This window comes from Diabrotica undecimpunctata, chromosome 2 (genome assembly GCF_040954645.1).
Source record: "Diabrotica undecimpunctata isolate CICGRU chromosome 2, icDiaUnde3, whole genome shotgun sequence".
NCBI classification, from domain to species: domain Eukaryota; kingdom Metazoa; phylum Arthropoda; class Insecta; order Coleoptera; family Chrysomelidae; genus Diabrotica; species Diabrotica undecimpunctata.
The window spans coordinates 29,700,359-29,719,279 of NC_092804.1; the positions used below are offsets into that span (position 1 = coordinate 29,700,359).

The 18,921-nt window shown below is 33.9% G+C and overlaps 1 long non-coding RNA gene across 1 annotated transcript in view; it reads right to left on the minus strand.

The window, feature by feature from the left end:
- Positions 1-9,970: 9,970 nt before the first annotated feature.
- The window catches only part of LOC140433257 (uncharacterized), a 117,188-nt gene continuing 108,237 nt past the window's right edge, over positions 9,971-18,921 (minus strand). Inside the window, exon 3 of the long non-coding RNA XR_011949904.1 lies at positions 9,971-10,627. This is a non-coding gene — a long non-coding RNA (uncharacterized lncRNA). The remainder of the gene's footprint in view (positions 10,628-18,921) is intronic.

Here is an 18,921-nt window from a genome sequence, read left to right on the forward strand (position 1 = left end):
TGCTCTTCTAGTAATTTCCGCACTTTGGTTCTCTTTGTCAAGTCTCAGGATTTGGCCTTGGTAGATATATTCCTGGATTTGTTCTATCTCACTGCCATTTGTATTATATTTAGTTATACGTCTGGGTGTTTGTCATTATTTTTATTTTTTTCATATTCATTTTTAGGCCGACGTATTGGGAGCTGGCTGCTAGTTCCCCCATCATAATTTGCAGTTCCTCGAATGTGCTCGCTATAATCACTATGTCGTCAGCGAATCTGAGGTGATTTAAATTGTTGCCATTAACGTTAATGCCATAGGTTAACCAATTTGTAGTTTTGAAGACGTCTTCTAGGGCTAGGTTGAAAAGCTTTGGCGATATTACGTCTCCTTGTCTCACTCCCCTCTTAATGGGGATGGGATTTGTATTTTCGTCTAGTTGTACTATCATAGTTGCATTTTCATATATATTATGTATTAGTTGCCTATATCTCGAATCTATTATACAATTATTAATAGCTTGTTCTATGGCCCACATCTCGATACTATCAAACGCATTTTCATAGTCGACGAAGGCAAGAAATACGGGTAGTTGGTATTCATTTGCTTTCTCTATCAATGTTCTCATTGTCAGCAGATGGTATATACACAATATAAACAATATATAACATATTTCATAAATATACCTCTTAAATAAACATAAACAAGTTTATAAAATAAATATAACATCACTTCTACTAGGGTCTTATAAACAATAACATCAGTTACCTTGATCTTATTAATAACAAAAATACATAGCTTCCAGACTGTCTCCTCAAGACACATTCCATATATTTCGGTATGTAAAAAGTTAAAGACCTATACACAACACTATATGTAGTATTGGTCCTTTTTGCAATAAACCTGATAGAATTCTTTTAGGTACGATATGTAATTGCTTTAGTATTTTAATTTAACTTGTCTGGAGATATGAAGATGACTATAAAATTGAAGTGGTCGAAACCGGTCGCCCTCTTTCTCTATCTTCTATCCTGACCCCCTGGAGGGAGTGTAATGTCATCGTGACGGCGCGTATTACCCGTCTTCAAAGATCTCTGTCTCAGGTCATTTCTTGTAACTCATGCATAGATCGTTTACATATTCCTGATTGTAAGTAGGTTAATTATTCCAAAATTGATTGTGGGTGACTCTAAAATTTATTTCTACAAACCTGTTAGAAATAATTGTATTTTCTTTTGAGACGTACATGTTAGGCACTGAATACTTATCGATTAGGTGATGACGAAAAGATAAACTTTTTAAATAAGTTGTTTATCATATATTTATTTAAAAAATTTCCTTTATTAAAGATATATTATATAATAAACCTTTTATAAAGGAATTTTTTTAAATCAAAATTTTGTGATACATGGTATACAGCCAACTAGAGGAATATAGTTTCGTTGTGGATTTTGTTTATTATATTTTTCGTATACATAGTATGTGCTTCTTTACAAAAATTGTATGATTTTTGAGTTCGGCCCTGCTAACGACAACAACGATTTAATCGTCCATCTTCCTCTCGACCATTGTTCTACCTCTCTTCCGCATGCGTTACGTGTTTCTTAAGCACTTGAATCAGAAGTTATGGGCAATAACAAGTGGTCTCTTAAAGTAATCTCCCACTAAATCATTGTGGGCACACGCTATACAAGTTTATCTCGGTCGACTACAGGATGTTCAATGCGCGCGACGAAGACGGATAGATACAGCGGTGACACACAAAAGAGAGGACGATGAATACGACAACATCCATAAAATCGCAGATGATGATTTAAGATGGTCTGTTGTCTTTTGCGCCGTTTAATATTTTATGAGGTGTTTATTACTCGAACTGAAGATTTGTGTGGGGTTACATTCTATTAGCTTGTCTAAACCAACTTAATTAGCCTCATAACTTTTATGTCTTTAGAATGTTTTAATAAAGGGTGTCCCAATAAAAATATTAGTTAATATACATAATAGAAAAATGAGTAATTAAATGGAATGTAAACGCTTGCTTGAATTTTTAGAATATGAAATAAGGCAGTTTGGCGAAGGTTTAACGGAAACAAAACAAATACGCTGTCTGCACTAGTTTTCTATATAGTATATTCGTTTTTTATTTGGTCAATGTGCTAGATGTTGATGATAATTTACTTTTAGTGTATTGTTTAACTACATTTTCTTAGTATGTTCTTTGTTTTAGATATTTAAGAGAGCTTGATCAGATGCATGTATTATCTTTATCTCTATGCGTGGAAGGTTTCTCTAATTACATGTCTCCAATAATAGACACTTTTTTTTTAATTTACAAACATACTTATCTCTTCTAGCGGCAAACCACTGCAATGTTGTGCCATTCTCTCCTTTTGTTGGCGTCAATACCTACATCTAGCTATACTTCTTAGTTTATATATATTCCTTTTTAAAAGTATCTATGAAATGTTAAATTTATTTTTTAAACACTTATTTTTTATTTTATTGTTTTTGGATCTCATTTAAGTGTTTAATATAATATCTTGATCAGTTAAATCCAATAATTGTACATTTATCTTCTATGAATTATTTCTACATCATTTATAAGTATTTTTAGTACTTTTTTTTTATATTTTTTTGACATTAGGAGTAGATCTATATAGCCAAGTACACTGTTACTAATTGTAATATATTGATTAGGATGAATACTGCTGCTAGATATTTGTAAATTGTTTAGTTAACAAATAAACAATGCTTGACACAATTGTCTTCTTCGGAGTAATGTTATTTGTACTAATTATTATAATTGTGTGACTGATTCAGTTAGATATAGGCATATATGGCTTCATGGAATTATTTCGTATTATAGAATCATTATATTTTTTAATTATGATCCTTGGTTATGTTGTTTTTTTTTTCATTTTTTCTGCTTTACAATTTTTTTTGTACTACATAACTAGTCATAACATCTTAATTTAGGATTTTGTACTACATATCTAGTCATAATATAGCTAGTCATATTTTCTAAAATATGTTATTCTCCGCCCAGGGCAGTACTGAAAGGCTCCTACTCGGTTCAGAACCCCTCCTTCACGGAAATTGAGAATGGATAAGTGGGGTAACAAGATAGATACAGCATTGACATTATTGTTAGTTTTTAAATAAACATTACAATAAACAATTACCTTTTTAGGTAGAGTCATTAAATTTTTCTTATATTTTATTATTTGTAAATTCAGATCATCAGGGATCAATTGTGTATAACCAGGTAATTTTTTTTTTGTATATAAGTAACTAGGTTAACCATACATAAATGGTGGTGGATAGCTATAAAGAATTAAACTGTATATATTTGGATAGGTATTAAATTTGTGTTGAAGACTAAATATTTCAATTAATACCTGTTTTCCTTTTTATTTTAGCAAACAGCTTTACAAGATACCTTAGAAGGTATATGTTAATACTTTCCTGGCGCCCAATCACATCTTAGAGCAACTTCTATAGTCTATCACTTCCATTTACATTATTCATATATGTATTTTTTATTACTTTGTCATTCATTTTCTCATTTTACAGTCTCTGTAGGGCATGCAAATTGGCCGCAAAGTCTCTTTTGAGTGTCAAGTAGTCACTCTCCCCACATTCTGCTAGCCAGCTTTAATTAATTTGTTTTTTTAGTCACATTGGCACTCTATTGTAATTTGTTACATTGGCATTTTTTTCAATAATTAGTATTGAGTATTTTCAATAAATTTTAGTATAGACTCGAACACATCTTTCTTATTATCATTTAGGAGGCAAAGTATCTTTGTTTGGGAGTTAAATGCCAATTTTTGCGGTTTTCATTAGGTCATTAATGTGGTGATATGTTTTCTACATTTTAGCAATATGTAGTCAAGATCGGCTCTTTGGATGCATTCCTTGCACATATCGGTTGCTAGTATTCTTATTTTTTTCAGATGGGCTGGGTATGAGATATTCAATCAACGGTATGATGCATAACCAAATTTTATTCTTGTTAATGGGAGAATTTATCTTCGATTGAAGGAGTAATTGCTATATCAGGAGGTTCTCGGGATATTTTTTTAGTCTTCACTACTTACATTTTTAACTAAATTTCGCTAGTATTCACTTACCCTTGATTCTTATTCTTTATATAATTATATATTGTGATTATTATTTTTCGTGAATTATTCCTCCTGGAATAACTGTTTGATGGATCGAGTAGCTTAACAGTAATTCTGGCGGGTCCCAATCCCGGATAAAGGAAGAGAGTTAAGCGGAAGGTCAACAACCTGCCCTTGTAAAAAAACAGCCTGTTATGAAAACTGCAAATGTGCCTCGGAATCGAACTGATACATAAGGAAAACGACATTCGCAATGGACAAGGACTTTGAATGTTGGAACGTGGAACGTTATAATTTGGTACCGGACAGGAGCATCCATACACGCAGTAAAACAGTTATAAAAAGTAGGAATGGACATTACGGCAATACGCCTGAAGACTGGAAACATAAGAATAGGCAAAGCGGTCGTTTTATACAGTGGAAACCAGACAGTAAAACACGAATGGTGTTTTACGCCCATCAATGGGAGACTGTGTTATCTAGTCTCTATGTTCCAATATAAAAACCTTCATAAACAGACTTGGGTCGTAATTATCGATGCTAGACATGAAAGTAATGTTCTGGATGTAAGATACCTCAGGGAAGTACATGGAGATACAGATCATTATCTATTACGATAAATCTAATTAGAGAGAAAAAAGAAAATATGAATAACAGCAATATGAAAAAATGGGAAGAAATAGACAACAGATGAGACAATAGATGACAATAGATGACAATAGATGAGAATTTTACAAATCAGTGTCAAGTAAAAGGAGAGGCTTCAGACCTAACTGCGTATCAGTACTCAGGGAAAATAATGATGAATTAATAATCAACTAAGAGGAGCTGCTATAAACCTGGCTTCATTGATGTTTTTGAATAAGATTTTTAAATTGAAAAACATAAAAAAATCAGAAGTTAACAGTTTATGAAGAGCGCCGAAATAAACACGTAAAAAGCTATCAAATGAGCTATTATAATGGAAAAATTTCAAGAGAATGATATTGTCTGATGGATAAGATAAATAAAACAATACCATATAGTCTGGAAATACTATTTATTATTTAAATGATAATCTATTTCTAGGTATTTTATTGTTGCCTGTTTATTTGAGACAGATCTAAAATATAACGCAAATTCTGAAATAATAAAAAATGTTTTCGTTGCTATGTTTTATATATATTGCTTTTTCAAACAGCACTTTTCTGATCAACATAGAAATATATAAAACAATGCTAAATCCATCACCGGAATATTGATGTTCGCTTCTGTAGTATTTCGGGTTAATATAAAAGAAATAAGAACGTGGAAATGGAAAGGGTGAGAGAGAGACGGTGAAATACTCGTTATTGATTTATGAGCGCCACCCCAGCGTTTTCCATAAAGCTGTTTGCGGTCCTGACGACGAAGATCCCTGAAATATATGGCCAAACAAGTGTTTAGTATGATCATCTGAGAAGTGTTTCTCTTTTACTTTTTTATTGCGGCGCTTTTTTCGAAGATTTGATGGAGAATATTTTACAGATAGGTAGTTGGTCTAGACACAGTTTTTATGGTATACGAGATAAACATTTTAAACCAGGAATAGTTTGTAGTTAGATTTATGGGATGCAGATATATAAAAACTGAAGGAAATATTATAATTAGACCAATTTCAAATAGATTGTCTCTCAAAATTTTAAATATAATCTTCCTATCTATAAATGTAATATTTTTAACAGCTCCTCTACAGGATACTTGCAAGAAATAATAAACGCTATAAAAAGAGAAGGCGATAGACAGGTAAAATAAATAAGAGAAATCACCAGAATGAAATATTCACCTACAACAATCAAGTAGTAGAGTTTCTGCAAAAGTTTTAGTATCAGCAGTTGGATAGCAAACTATCTTGATCGTAAGGTTAAAATACGAGTTTGAAGAGTAATTGTCATATTAGTCTTTCATCGAACAAAAAAACTCTGCCTTATCAATATCTACCTTACACTTTACTCTACTGATGTTTAATACAGATTCATAAAAACTTATATTTATTTCACATTATGGTATAAATTCGAAACATGGACTCTAGGAGTAAATAGTATCAGATGCGTAGAAACCTCTGAAATGTGAAGGAAAAAGGTGGCCAATGAGTCAAATATTAAAGACATTTGCTGTCGATGCAAAGATTCGCGCCTAATCCGAAACTTATCATCATAAGGTCGACAATCCTTTGTTATCTTGGCATATTCTATGATTTTTTGCAATTGTTTTTCTGTTCCTTGCTTTGTGTTTGCTCAAAAAACAGTACTTTGAGCAACTATCTTAGGAAATATCAAAAATAGGAACATCATGAGAAATACTCCTGTTAGAAGACCTAAATGCGAGAAAGAACAAAAAAATTAAAGATAAAATAGTTGGTCAATTCGAAGAAGATGCTAAAAATCACAATGGAGATAGGCTTATCAACATATCTAAATGAAACAACCTGAGAATACTTAACGGCTTTTTCCAGCACCGAGAAATAGGTAAATTCACTGTTGTCCAGCAATCAAGAAATTTGAAATCAATTATAGACTATGTGATCGACCGATAAAATACGCAACTCAATATACAAGATATAAGAACGTTTAGAGAAAAGACAGGTGAAACCGACCACTACCTAGTAAAGGCTAAAATAAAGCCCATACGACTGGCCAAGAAAAAAGAAAACAACGAGGAACAAGAGGAACAAGAGCAAAAAACAATAGAAACCAAATACAACTTGGATAGCCTAAACCATGAAACCACAAAGGAACTTTGATAATGAAGCAAAAGAAGCCATGGGTGAATATGAAAAACCGAACGAAGGAAACTATATTGGTGGTTTCGTGGATGAAGAAATCGAAGAAAAAATAAAGATTAAACGAAATAAATAGCACAAATACTTAAATATAAATACTGATCAAAGTAAAAACGAATATCGAACAGTCCAAAGAAACGTACGAGGAGCGATAACTAAGAACAAAAACGAAAGCTGGGAAAGAAACTGCTCCAGAATAAACACTTACTTGGAAGGTAGCAGAAACACCGAAAGCTGGAAAATAATTCGATCTATTCGACAAGATAATACTACATCATCTCACCCATTAGCGTAGATAAATGGGACTAATACTTTGCAAATCTACTGGCAGAATAAAGGGCGGAATATTTGCAAACACCTCAAACACATCAGACGACAAAGAAGTAGCACGAGTGTGCCAAGCATTAAAGAATAGAAAATCACTAGGCCCTGGCAATCTCCCACCTAAGCTACTTAAGTAAAGTACAAGCAAATTATATAAGCAGCTAGCCAACCTTTACCAAAAATGTATTAACGGAGAGAGTATACCGGAGGAGTGGAGGATATCGTTTATCACGACAATACATAAGAAGGGAAGTAAAGATGTATGTGATAATTATTGAGGAATCTTAGTCCTTAGCACCATCTCGAGAGTTTACGGGAAACTTATTAAAAAGCGAATGGAATGAATTCTGTGATACGGAGGCCGAAGAACGAGGACACCAAATTTATCAACTAAGATGGTATGGACACGTCCAAAGAGTGGATGAACACAGAATACCAAAGAAAGTATTGAACTGGACACTGCATGTAAGAAGAAAGCAATGTAGATCGAAATTAAGTTGGAGAGAAGAAATCGATAAAGACTTAAGGGAGAGGGGAGTTAAAGAAAACCTTTAGAACAACCGAGATTAAAGGAGATTGGAAATCAGAAGATGGCGTAGAACGTTATAAGCTGATTGATTGATTGATTGATTGATTGCTTTGTGTTTTTAGTTGGTAGTATAAGAATTTTTAGCCAAAAGATAAAAGGAAGACCTACCTTTTGATCTTCTGCCTTCTACTGTCCTGTGCCTTGTTATGCTTTAGTATTTCACTCTCCTGAGTTTACAATAACTTTCTTATTTCTCGAAACTATTTTTTAACTCAGGATGCACTCAAGAGAATCGTTTAATGGTCAGTTAGTTTTTATAAACTATATAAAAAAGATATCGGTTTAACTTATAAACTTATAACTTAATTAAAATTAAAAGTATTTTGATTGTGGCATTTAAAATGCATACTGGCGACCACTGATTGCATGTAATGATCACATGAAGTAAAAAGGAAGTTATTGTTACAAAATAATATACCTAAGTAAAAATACAATGCCTAGAATTTTAAAACAAAACAAATATAAACCATTCAAACCACAATTCGTTTACACATTGAAAGAAAGGAATTCTGATAAAAGGTTTGAATTTTGCTCTCTTAGGAGAATTAGAAGAAGACTTCTTTTGTGAGACATATAATTGCGAAAGGGGCAATTTTTTTTTCAAATGAAACTGTCTCGTCACAATATTGAAAAATCCCCATTTTACAATAAAATCTTGTGATTATTATTTATTTAAAATGAACTTGTGGTGCGGTATTATATTTTACTCATATATTTACTAAGCAAATGATTCGCAGATACTCAGATCTTTTTTGGCCTGCTAGATGGCCTGATTTAATCCATCTGGATTATTTTTGATGAGTTTGCTTAAAACAAAAAGTTTCCCTGCAAGGATCATTTTAAAATATAAATCATATGGAAAGGATAATTTCAGAAGCATTCCAGGCAATATCACCAATTATGATAAAGTATTTATTAAGGTATATTTGATAATCGAACGAATAAATATATTCTACGAGTGGGAGGATGTATAGGGGGAATTAGTGAAAATTAAATTTGCATTTATTTCTTCTTATTCTTCTCAAGCCATCTCCGAACAAAGTTTGGTGATCACTTCTTTAAACATTTACCAATCTTTTGCAATTTCTACGCCTTTTCTTCCATCTATTCTTCCTTGCATGATGTTATGTTTTGCATAACATCAAATATGATATTTTGCTTGTTTTAACTGCCTTCAGAAGTATTCTATTGTGTCTAATTCACCTTAATACTTCTTCTTTATTTGTTATTTAAGTCGTCCAAAGCATTTTAAGAATACGTCTGTGGAGCCACCTTTCAAATGCTTCTGATTTTTTAAGAATTAGAATTTCAATGTTTTAGTTTCTACGCCATATAACAGCTGCGACCAAACATCTATGAACCAAGATCTAACAGACAAACTTATTATTATAATCTTTAAATCTATGTAATTATTATTGTAATGTTAGTTACACAGTTAGTTACAAAGTTAGTTACACAGTTAGTTTTACAGTTAGTTACATAGTTAGTTACACAACTAGTTACACAACTAGTTACACAGTTAGTTACACAGTTACTTACACAATTAGATGTTATACACAGTTATTCTAAAAGAATAATACAAGTATTAATATGTGTTTTCTGCTCTGTGTTTTCTGCTCTACCTTGACTAAGGTAATATCTAACCGTCTAAATTCTTTTTAAATTCTTCTGGTGCTATCTCGGCTTGCTCATAATTTTATTCAGACTGTTTGTTCTCTTTCGCTTTCTTTTACACAACGCTGAGTTATAGAGAGCTTATTTATAACTACTTTTTGATTCTCATCCAAAAACCTAGCCCCATGATCAGTTTAACTACAAATTCCAAGATGAGTATCTACTTATCTTGTTGAGTTTCTGTTATGTTGCAACATTTATGTTTCTGTTCTGGCTTTTGGATGTCTCACATTGTATTATTAACATCTTTATAGATGTTTCTCTTCAATAATATTAAAACTTATGGACAAAAGAAATAAGTTTAATCCTAGAACTGAAAACAACACCTAAATTTTATTACAATAATATTGGGAAATTAAAAAGAAATGTTGACTAGATGGAAAAGTAGAAAAAATAACTTAATACATCTTATGGGACAGGAAACATGGAGTCTCGATTGGTAAAAAGGGAAAAAGTCGCAAACCAGACGCATAAAATATTCAGAAAATGAGAGGAAGTCACTGTTCGGTACGTATTCAATCGATTGATACTCTTTAATACCATTATCTTATGTCCTTCAGTCAAGATATTTTTCTGTGACATACTAAAAATGCTAATTTGAGCAATTTTTTTTCTAGAATTTTTCTGATGTTATCTTTTTAATTTGTATTCAGTTTTAATAAAAGTATTTTGCTTGTTGATTATAAACATTAAAATAGTTCATTTTTGCCCATATCGAAAATGTCATTGTATATAAATGATAAAAAACTTCAAATATATTAGAGTTAAATCTAGTTATTACATTTTCCAACACAAAGATACACAATTTTGAGCCACAATCTCCTGAATGCAGACATATTACATCCTGTGAGTATTTTAAAAACACACAACGTACGAAATGCACGTCCAGATGTCCAAGAGACAGGAAACCTGATCTTGACAAATTTTTGCGGATGCAAGCATGAGCTGACGTTTTCGATCAACACGATTTTAACTTTGGCCTTGTTTCTCGTGAAAAATGCATCATGGCAGTTTATCGATCACCGGGAGATAAGTGTTCATGTCCACAGGGATGTTATCTTTCTGTGGAATACTTACGGCGCTATTGTTTGAAGTGTAGAGAGTGTTGGGCAATTTCGGCGGTGGCTGAGGGATTATCTGAAAAATGACACAAAATGCAAGATTAATAACAAATATGGATATGGATCATCTGCTCTTAAGTTTCTAAAAATTTAAATTTTAAAATAAACTTACTTAATTTAGAAATATATTTACTTATATAAATTTGCTTTACATGATATGTAGATACATGAACTGATAATAGTTTATTGATGATACAGTCCTTAGAGTAGTGTTGCCCAAATGCAAGAACAAGACGAGACTTAGGCAGTCTTGGTCTTGGTCTTGCGCCAATACACCTGGTCTTGGTCTTGGTCTTGGTATTGCACTCCTGGTCTTGGTCTTGGTCTTGGTCTTGCAGCAAGAGTCTTGCAAGTCTTGCAGTTACCCATTAGCCTATTGCTATTTATTAAACGTTACTTTAGATCTTAGAACAACGTAACGGAGTAAGTACATTTTAAGCTTGAATTAACATAGCCATAATAAAGACCAACCAAATTAATAAATGTCTAAACAACTGACATCAGGTGGGGTTTGAAGCCACGATCTAGGCTTACCGTGCCTATGCTCTAACTAACTCAGCTATCTACCATGCCCCACAGAAGTCAATCTGTTTCTTAATAAACGTTTGCATTTACTAAGCTTAAATGTGCTAAAACATGGTTAAAACACAAAAAAAAAACAAATTAATGACATAAGCATGCCTGTATTTTAAAGAACATTATCTGCCTAGAAAGAGACTGATGGACATGATGGACATGATGGACAAAAAATCCACATACATGTATCAAGGGCACAGATTTTTTAGGTGATAAGATAACAAACTATAATCCACTTATTAAAGCAAAATAAATGTTTTTAGAAATCTTATCTCTACTTTTATATAAAAAACTAACTTGAAAAAATAAAGAATAGGTAAAAAAGCAATGACAATCAAAAGAAGTTCTTTTAAATTAAGGAGATACCTACTTAATAAATACATTAATTTACCAAAATAAAGAGTAGGTATATGATATATGTAGTTGGTAATAAGGTAATAAGTATATTTTTTTACATGTCCACTTTTACCAGCGGTTATTAAAATGCTTGTGATATCTCTACCGAATTTTGATTTTTCAGGAAGAAATATTTGTAATTCCTTTTTGTGAAAAGATATTAGATGCTTCCTTAAACCTGACGTGTTTCTGTTGTTCATTTTCATTTCAACCTTTCTATGTAGGCACAATTAACACAAACCAATTAGCGATACATGAATTATTTCGAAAAACTCATCAAATTTGCTTTTAGGTCTTTTAGATCTATAACTCCAACGCTCACTATTCCGACTAGAATTATTTGAATCTTTGTCCCTCATGTCAAATTGTAAATTTGTCGCTCCGGGAACAAAAAGGATTAGATGAAAACAATTATTACATTAAACTCAAAGGAAAGCTCAATTGGGAATGAAGTCAAGTAATGTCGAAAAAGTAACTACGATACTACTAGTTACTTTATGTTCGTTACCATCCAATACCTTAAGTATTATCTAATAACAAACCGAGAATTATATATCGTTACTTCGTTATTCTAAATACTTCGGTATTTTATTACAGTAGGCGGCATTATATGTTATTAATTTGTCTCGTTACTTTCGCGCTCTTTCAGCAAATTTTGTTTAACCGAATGATCTCATCGCACACTCAGCAGAAACAATTTATAGTCTTAGGCCGATAAGATTTGTTTATTTAGATTCCTTCTGACTGAATTATAATGGGAATACGATATTACTGTCGGCGTCGCAATGCAAGAAGATTATTTTTATGATTAGAGGGCGGCTATACTCAAAATATGAATAATTAATTTCAGAGCGAAGAAGTCGTGTGCTGGAAAAGAATGTACAAAATATTTAATTTTGTAATCTCGATCTCTGAGCACGTAGCACGTGTCAAATGTGTTTTTTTTAATGAATATTTTGATTCGGTATGTATGTTTATGGTATTGTTTGTAATACGCATTAGTTCAGTTTTTCAAATTTTTATTACATTTTTTTGCGTCTCATTGAGTCTTTAAGCCTATACCCGAACTACTCTACTTGCTAAAACCACATTCAGTCCTAACTGCAAGACGCAAGAGTCTCGCAGGCTTAGTCTTGTTCTTGCTTAAATCTTGCACGGTCAGTCTTGGTCTTGGTCTTGCTAAAATTAGGCGGTCTTGGTCTTGGTCTTGGTCTTGCAAAAACGCAAGAACAAGACCAAGACTGCAAGACCAAGACCGATTTTGGGCAACACTACCTTAGAGTTCCATAACAAACTCTTCTGTGTAATTACGCAATTAATTCGATTGGTACTTTATTATACACTGTCTTGCTCATCGCAGCTTTTTATCCCTAGATATTAAAGTCTGCAATGATTTGCCTTCAGTCGTTCTTGGTTGCCTAATTTGTTCATTATCCTAGGTTCGCCTTTCCTTTGTTTTATTGTCTTTGAGCCAATTTACAATTTTTTTCGTTATCCTTTCATTTGGTGTTCTTTGTATATGCTCAACCGCATTAGAATGCAAAAGACAACGAGAAATTGCTGCATTAAAGGCTCCTGATGGCAACTCTAGTACAATTGCTTATAATTTGCTGATAATTTGCTATAACTATTTGCGGAAGAGACACTATTGATTATGGTAATCGCAGACCAAAATCCGGCAGGGGAGGACAAATATCAAAATGCAACGCCTCCTCGGTCGTCAACATGCGAAACCTTTGCACACAAAAAAATACTCAACCCACTCAGATAAAAATAGCTACCTAGAATGTAAGAAGTATGTATCAGCCTGGAAAACTACATAACGTTATCAAATAGAGAGGCTTAATATAGATATATTTGGTATTAACGATTTACAGTGGTCAGGAAATGGAGATATATCAAAAAATATTCGCAATATGTATTACACTTGAGGAGACAAAACTGATCGTCGATAAGGAGAAGCGTTCATAATAAGCAACACATTTAGAGAATGAGTGCTAGATGTAGTTCAAATCTTACAAACAATAGTAATGCTAAAAATTTAAGCACGCAACTGCAATATTAATATGATTTAAGTGTTTGCTCCACCAGCTGATACGACCGAAGATGTGATCGAAAACGTTTATTCAGAATTGCACAATACACTGAAGTTAACAAAGTCTAGAGACATTACGTACATTTTAGGAGACTTGAACATTGAACAGAACACACACACACACACACACACACACACACACACACACACACACACACACACACACACACACACACATACACATAAACACCAAATACACAGACGCACACTACGCACACGGCTATTTCTATAGGTTCTGTAAGTTGTCTATCTATTCTGACTTCCATTTTGTTGTTTTGGTCCCAACTCGTAAGAATAAAATGGACATGAAGACAATATAAGAAAGCCCTGAAGAGGACTCAGAAATGAATGACTCTTTATAAAATGAATGATTTTATAAAAAAAATGTAAATCGAACGAGAAGAGAGGCAGGTCCGGTAGTAACTCTGTCTTTATCCTACTTATACTATTACCGTCCATTTATATACATAGGCCTCTCCCAACTCCTTCCATCAATCTCTATTCTGAGCAACATATTTCCAATTTGTTCCAGCTATTCTTTTAATGTCGTCCACCCATCTCATCTGTGGTCTTCCTCTTGGTTGTCTACCTTTGTAAGGTCCCCGATGTTATATTGTGGCGTTCCAACGTTGGTCTTTTTGTCTAGCAGTGTGACCTGCAAAGCTCTATTTGAGTTTGGCAATTTTTGTTCTGATATCCTCATCTTTAGTTTTTGATCTTTAGCCGTTCCACTTTTTATCTTACAGTCGTAAACCTAACATTGTTCTTTCCATTGCACTTTATGTTGTGGCTAGTTGATTTATATTTTCTTTGGTTAGGGTCCAGGTTTGACATCCATATGTCATGATAGGAAGGATGCATTAGTTGAACACTTTGCTCCTCAAGTATTAAGGTATTTTGGTGGAGTTTCCACTCAACAATACGTTTTGTCCATCGGTTGTCTGATAATCTAGCGACGTGTCCTGCCCAATTTTATTTTAGCGACACGATTTTTTGGATGGCGTCTGTTGTTTTTGTTCTATGACGTATTTCTTCGTTTGGAATTTGGTCCCTCAGAGAGACACGCAACATCTGACGCTCCATAGCCCTCTGAGGTGCTGGGTGAATCTTATTCACTACCTTTTTTGTTAGTGTTAATGTTTCCGCACCATAAGTGAGTACAGGTAACACACGTTGGTGAAAGATTTTTCTTTTAAGGCATATGGGTGAATCCGATTTAAATACATAGTTTAATTTACCAAACGTTGGCCAGGCTAATCCTATGCGACGGGTGAGCTCACAGGTCTGGTTGTCTCTGCCCAACCGAATTTCATGTCCTAAGAACTTATGGCAAGGGAGGATACTTAAACTCAGAATGCAAGGCCTCCCAGGTCGACATCATGCGAAATCCTTGCAACAACAAAACAATTTTGAAGAGTAAAACACCTAAATTGAGATGCTTACAAATCGCCACCTGGAACGTTAAAAGTATGTACGAAAGTGGCAAAGCACATAACATCGTAAAAGAAATCAAGAGACTCAAAATCGATATAATGGGTATCAGTGAAACTCATTGGCCCAACTCAGGAGAATGTAATATCCTAGACCATGCAATGTACTACTCTGGTAACGATACCCCTAAACACAATAATGGAGTTAGAATAATCGTTGCACCTCGTTTAAAATCGTCAATAAAATCCTACATTGCACTATCAGACCGAATGATTCTTTTACAGCTGTATGCGTCCCCATTTGATTTGAACATAATACAGATATACGCACCTACAGCTGACAAAGAGGAAACAATAATGGAAGACTTCTACGAACAACTAGAAATCTTAATTAAGGCAACCAAAAAGAATGAAATAACACTTATAATGGGAGATTTCAACGCGAAAGTAGGACGAGGCAAAACAGGAAAGGTAGTGGGAAATTTCGGACTTGGTGAAAGAAACGAAAGAGGAGATCGTCTAGTTCAATTTTGCCAAGAACACAACCTAGTACTTACTAACACTCTCTTTAAGCTCCCGCACCGTAGACTCTATACCTGGAAATCACCGGCAGACTCACCTGGTAAAATAATCAGAAATCAAATAGATTATATCGCTGCACCAATCAGGTTTAGAAACTCCATCAAAGCCGTAAAAACTTACCCGGGTGCGGACGTAGCATCAGACCACAATCCGGTGGTATGTAAGTTTGAAGTAAAGTTAAAAAAGACAAATGTAAAGAACAGACCCGAAACGCTAGATATTAGGAAGCTTTCCAACAATAATATTAAACAACAGATGCAGGAGAATTTAAATACCGAAATATCAAAAATCCTTAAAAATAACAATGAACCGCTGGAAAAGTGGAGAGAAATTAAAGAAGAGATTAGGACTTCAAGCACTAAGTTTTTACTACCTGATAAGAGAAAAAAGAAAGACTGGATGACTGCAGAAATCCTTGACATGATGGAAGAGAGACGGATATATAAAACTAAAGATACTGCCAAATACCGCGAAACCCATAGACGAATTAGAGCTGAGATAAGAAAAACTAAAGAGAAATGGTTTTCGGACAGATGCGAAGAAATCGAACAGTGCGAAAAGGTATACGACTATCACAATATGCATAAGAAGATAAAGGAACTCACAACAAAGAAAAGCTACAATATTTTATCGAAAGGGCTATGCGATGATAATGGAAATCTACAACTAGACCCCGACAAAATAGTTAGAATCTGGGAAACTTATGTGGAACAATTGTTTAATGATGACCGTCCTAGTGGGTATACACTGAGCAATGATGATACTGGCCCTTCTATTCTAAAATCAGAAGTGGAGAATGCTATAAAGGGTCTTAAAAATAACAAAAGACCAGGCAACGATAACGTATACGGGGAAGTATTGAAAATGTTGTGCGAAACAAACAGTCAATTTCTAGACTCACTCGTCAGACTCTTTAACAATATTTATAACAGCGGGGAGTTTCCTGAAGACTGGCTAGAGTTAACTTTTGTTGCCATACCGAAAAAACCAAAAGCAAAGTCTTGTGATCAACATCGGATGATAAGTCTAATTAACCACATTTCGAAGGCATACACCAAGGTTATTTACAACAGAATAAGCAAAAAATGCGAGGATAACATTGGAGATTCGCAGTTTGGGTTTCGGAATTCTCTTGGGACAAGAGAAGCACTTTTTAGTCTACAGGTACTCATCCAGCGCTGCAGAGATATGAACAAAGACGTGTACATATGCTTTATAGACTACGCAAAAGCATTCGATAACGTAAAGCACGAAAAGATAATTGAAGTTCTCCATAAGATCGGAGTCGACTACAGAGACATTCGAACAATAGCGAGTCTCTATTGGGGCCAAACAGCTAAAGTGAAAGTAGGATCTACATTGACCAATAAAATTGAGATCAAGAAAGGTGTACGACAGGGCTGTATCTTGTCTCCTATTATCTTTAATATATACTCAGAAGAAGTATTTAAGACAGCGCTGGAGGAAAGCACAGAAGGCATAAAGATAAATGGAGAAATAATTAATAACATAAGGTATGCTGATGACACTGTGATTCTAGCAAGTAGCATGGAGGAACTGAGTTGCCTAATGAGTAAGATACAAAAAACAAGTGCACAATACGGACTCAGACTAAATATCACAAAAACCAAATGGATGTTAGTAAGCAAAACCCAACAACCACCACAGCAACTGATATTAGACAATGAAAGAATTGAACACGTGGATTCGTACATCTACTTGGGAACAACAGTTAACTCAAATTGGGATCAAGCAAAGGAAATACGTATAAGAGTAGAAAAGGCAAGAGCATCGTTCACTAGCATGAAGCAAATTTTCACCTCTAAAAGCCTCACCCTACCTCTCAAAATTCGACTTCTGAAATGTTATGTATTCCCGGTTTTGTTATATGGAATGGAGGCGTGGACAATGACCGCAACAATGATGAAAAAAGTAGAGGCCTTCGAAATGTGGGCTTACCGACGTATATTACGTATATCCTGGACTGAGCACGTGACCAACGAAGAGGTACTACGCCGGATAGGTAAAGAGAGAGAGGTAGGAATAAGTATAAAGAAAAGAAAGTTGGAATACTTGGGTCACGTTATGAGACATAATAAATATAGAGTACTACAACTGATCATTCAAGGGAAAATAGACAGCAGAAGGGGTCCAGGGAGGAGAAGACACTCGTGGCTCCAAAACTTGCGGCAATGGTTCGGATTGTCATCTGCTGAACTATTCAGATCTGCCGTAAACAAAGTCAGAATAGCCATGTTGATTGCCAACGTTCGGAACGGACAAGGCACATGAAGAAGAAGAAGAACTTATATACTTGTATACTTATCTTGTATTACCGTTTATACACTACTAGTACTTTATCTAGCAGTTAGACAATAAACTGTTCGTATGAATTGTATATATATTAAAAGTCATCTAAAATTTATTATTTTTTCAGATCTCTTGCTTTTTGCTTCAGGTTACATATTTTGGCGGATGCACAGGTACAAAAACACCAACGGAGCAACAACAGATGTACACGAAGAAAGAAGTCGGTTATGGTTACGTAGTAAAGTGTGATTGTATAGTTCTATAGTGAAAAAAAAAAAACTTCCCTAAGACAAAGATATTATACTCCAACAGTTGGTGATTTTAGTAGCCAGTAGGCAATGACCTATGTTTAAGAAATGCCTAAGTTTAAAATGGTTTTTTCCAAGTTACTGAAACTACAAGGTTTCTACAATTTAAACTTATATATGAAATGTGACTGCCTGTATAACTAATGCTGAAACAAATAAATAAGGAAATTTCTAATAAATAATCAATCAATTATGCTATATATTATGGACACCTCTATAATACCAATTCATTCATTATTTTGACAAATTAAACATAGGGTTGTTGCATTGTGATTATGCTTTCCAAAATACATTTAATAAACGATATTCCTAAACACTTCTTATTTGTTTAAAATTATTAAGAATTTAAAGTGAAAGAAAGAAATAAAACAATGATCAGATTAATACATAGATAAAAAGTGTGGACTCTGTTCGAAAGATAATCTTTTGGCACTATAATTTAAATATGATTTCTAGCATATGACCGTCATGGCTGGCTCTGACCTAGCCTAATCTCGAGGTTTAATTTTCGATCACTTTTTCCAATATTTGTCGCCGATATCGACAATAACGCAGTGAATGTTTTCCTCCAAGTGGTCGGTCGTTTCATGCTTATTGGAGTAGGCTAGCACCT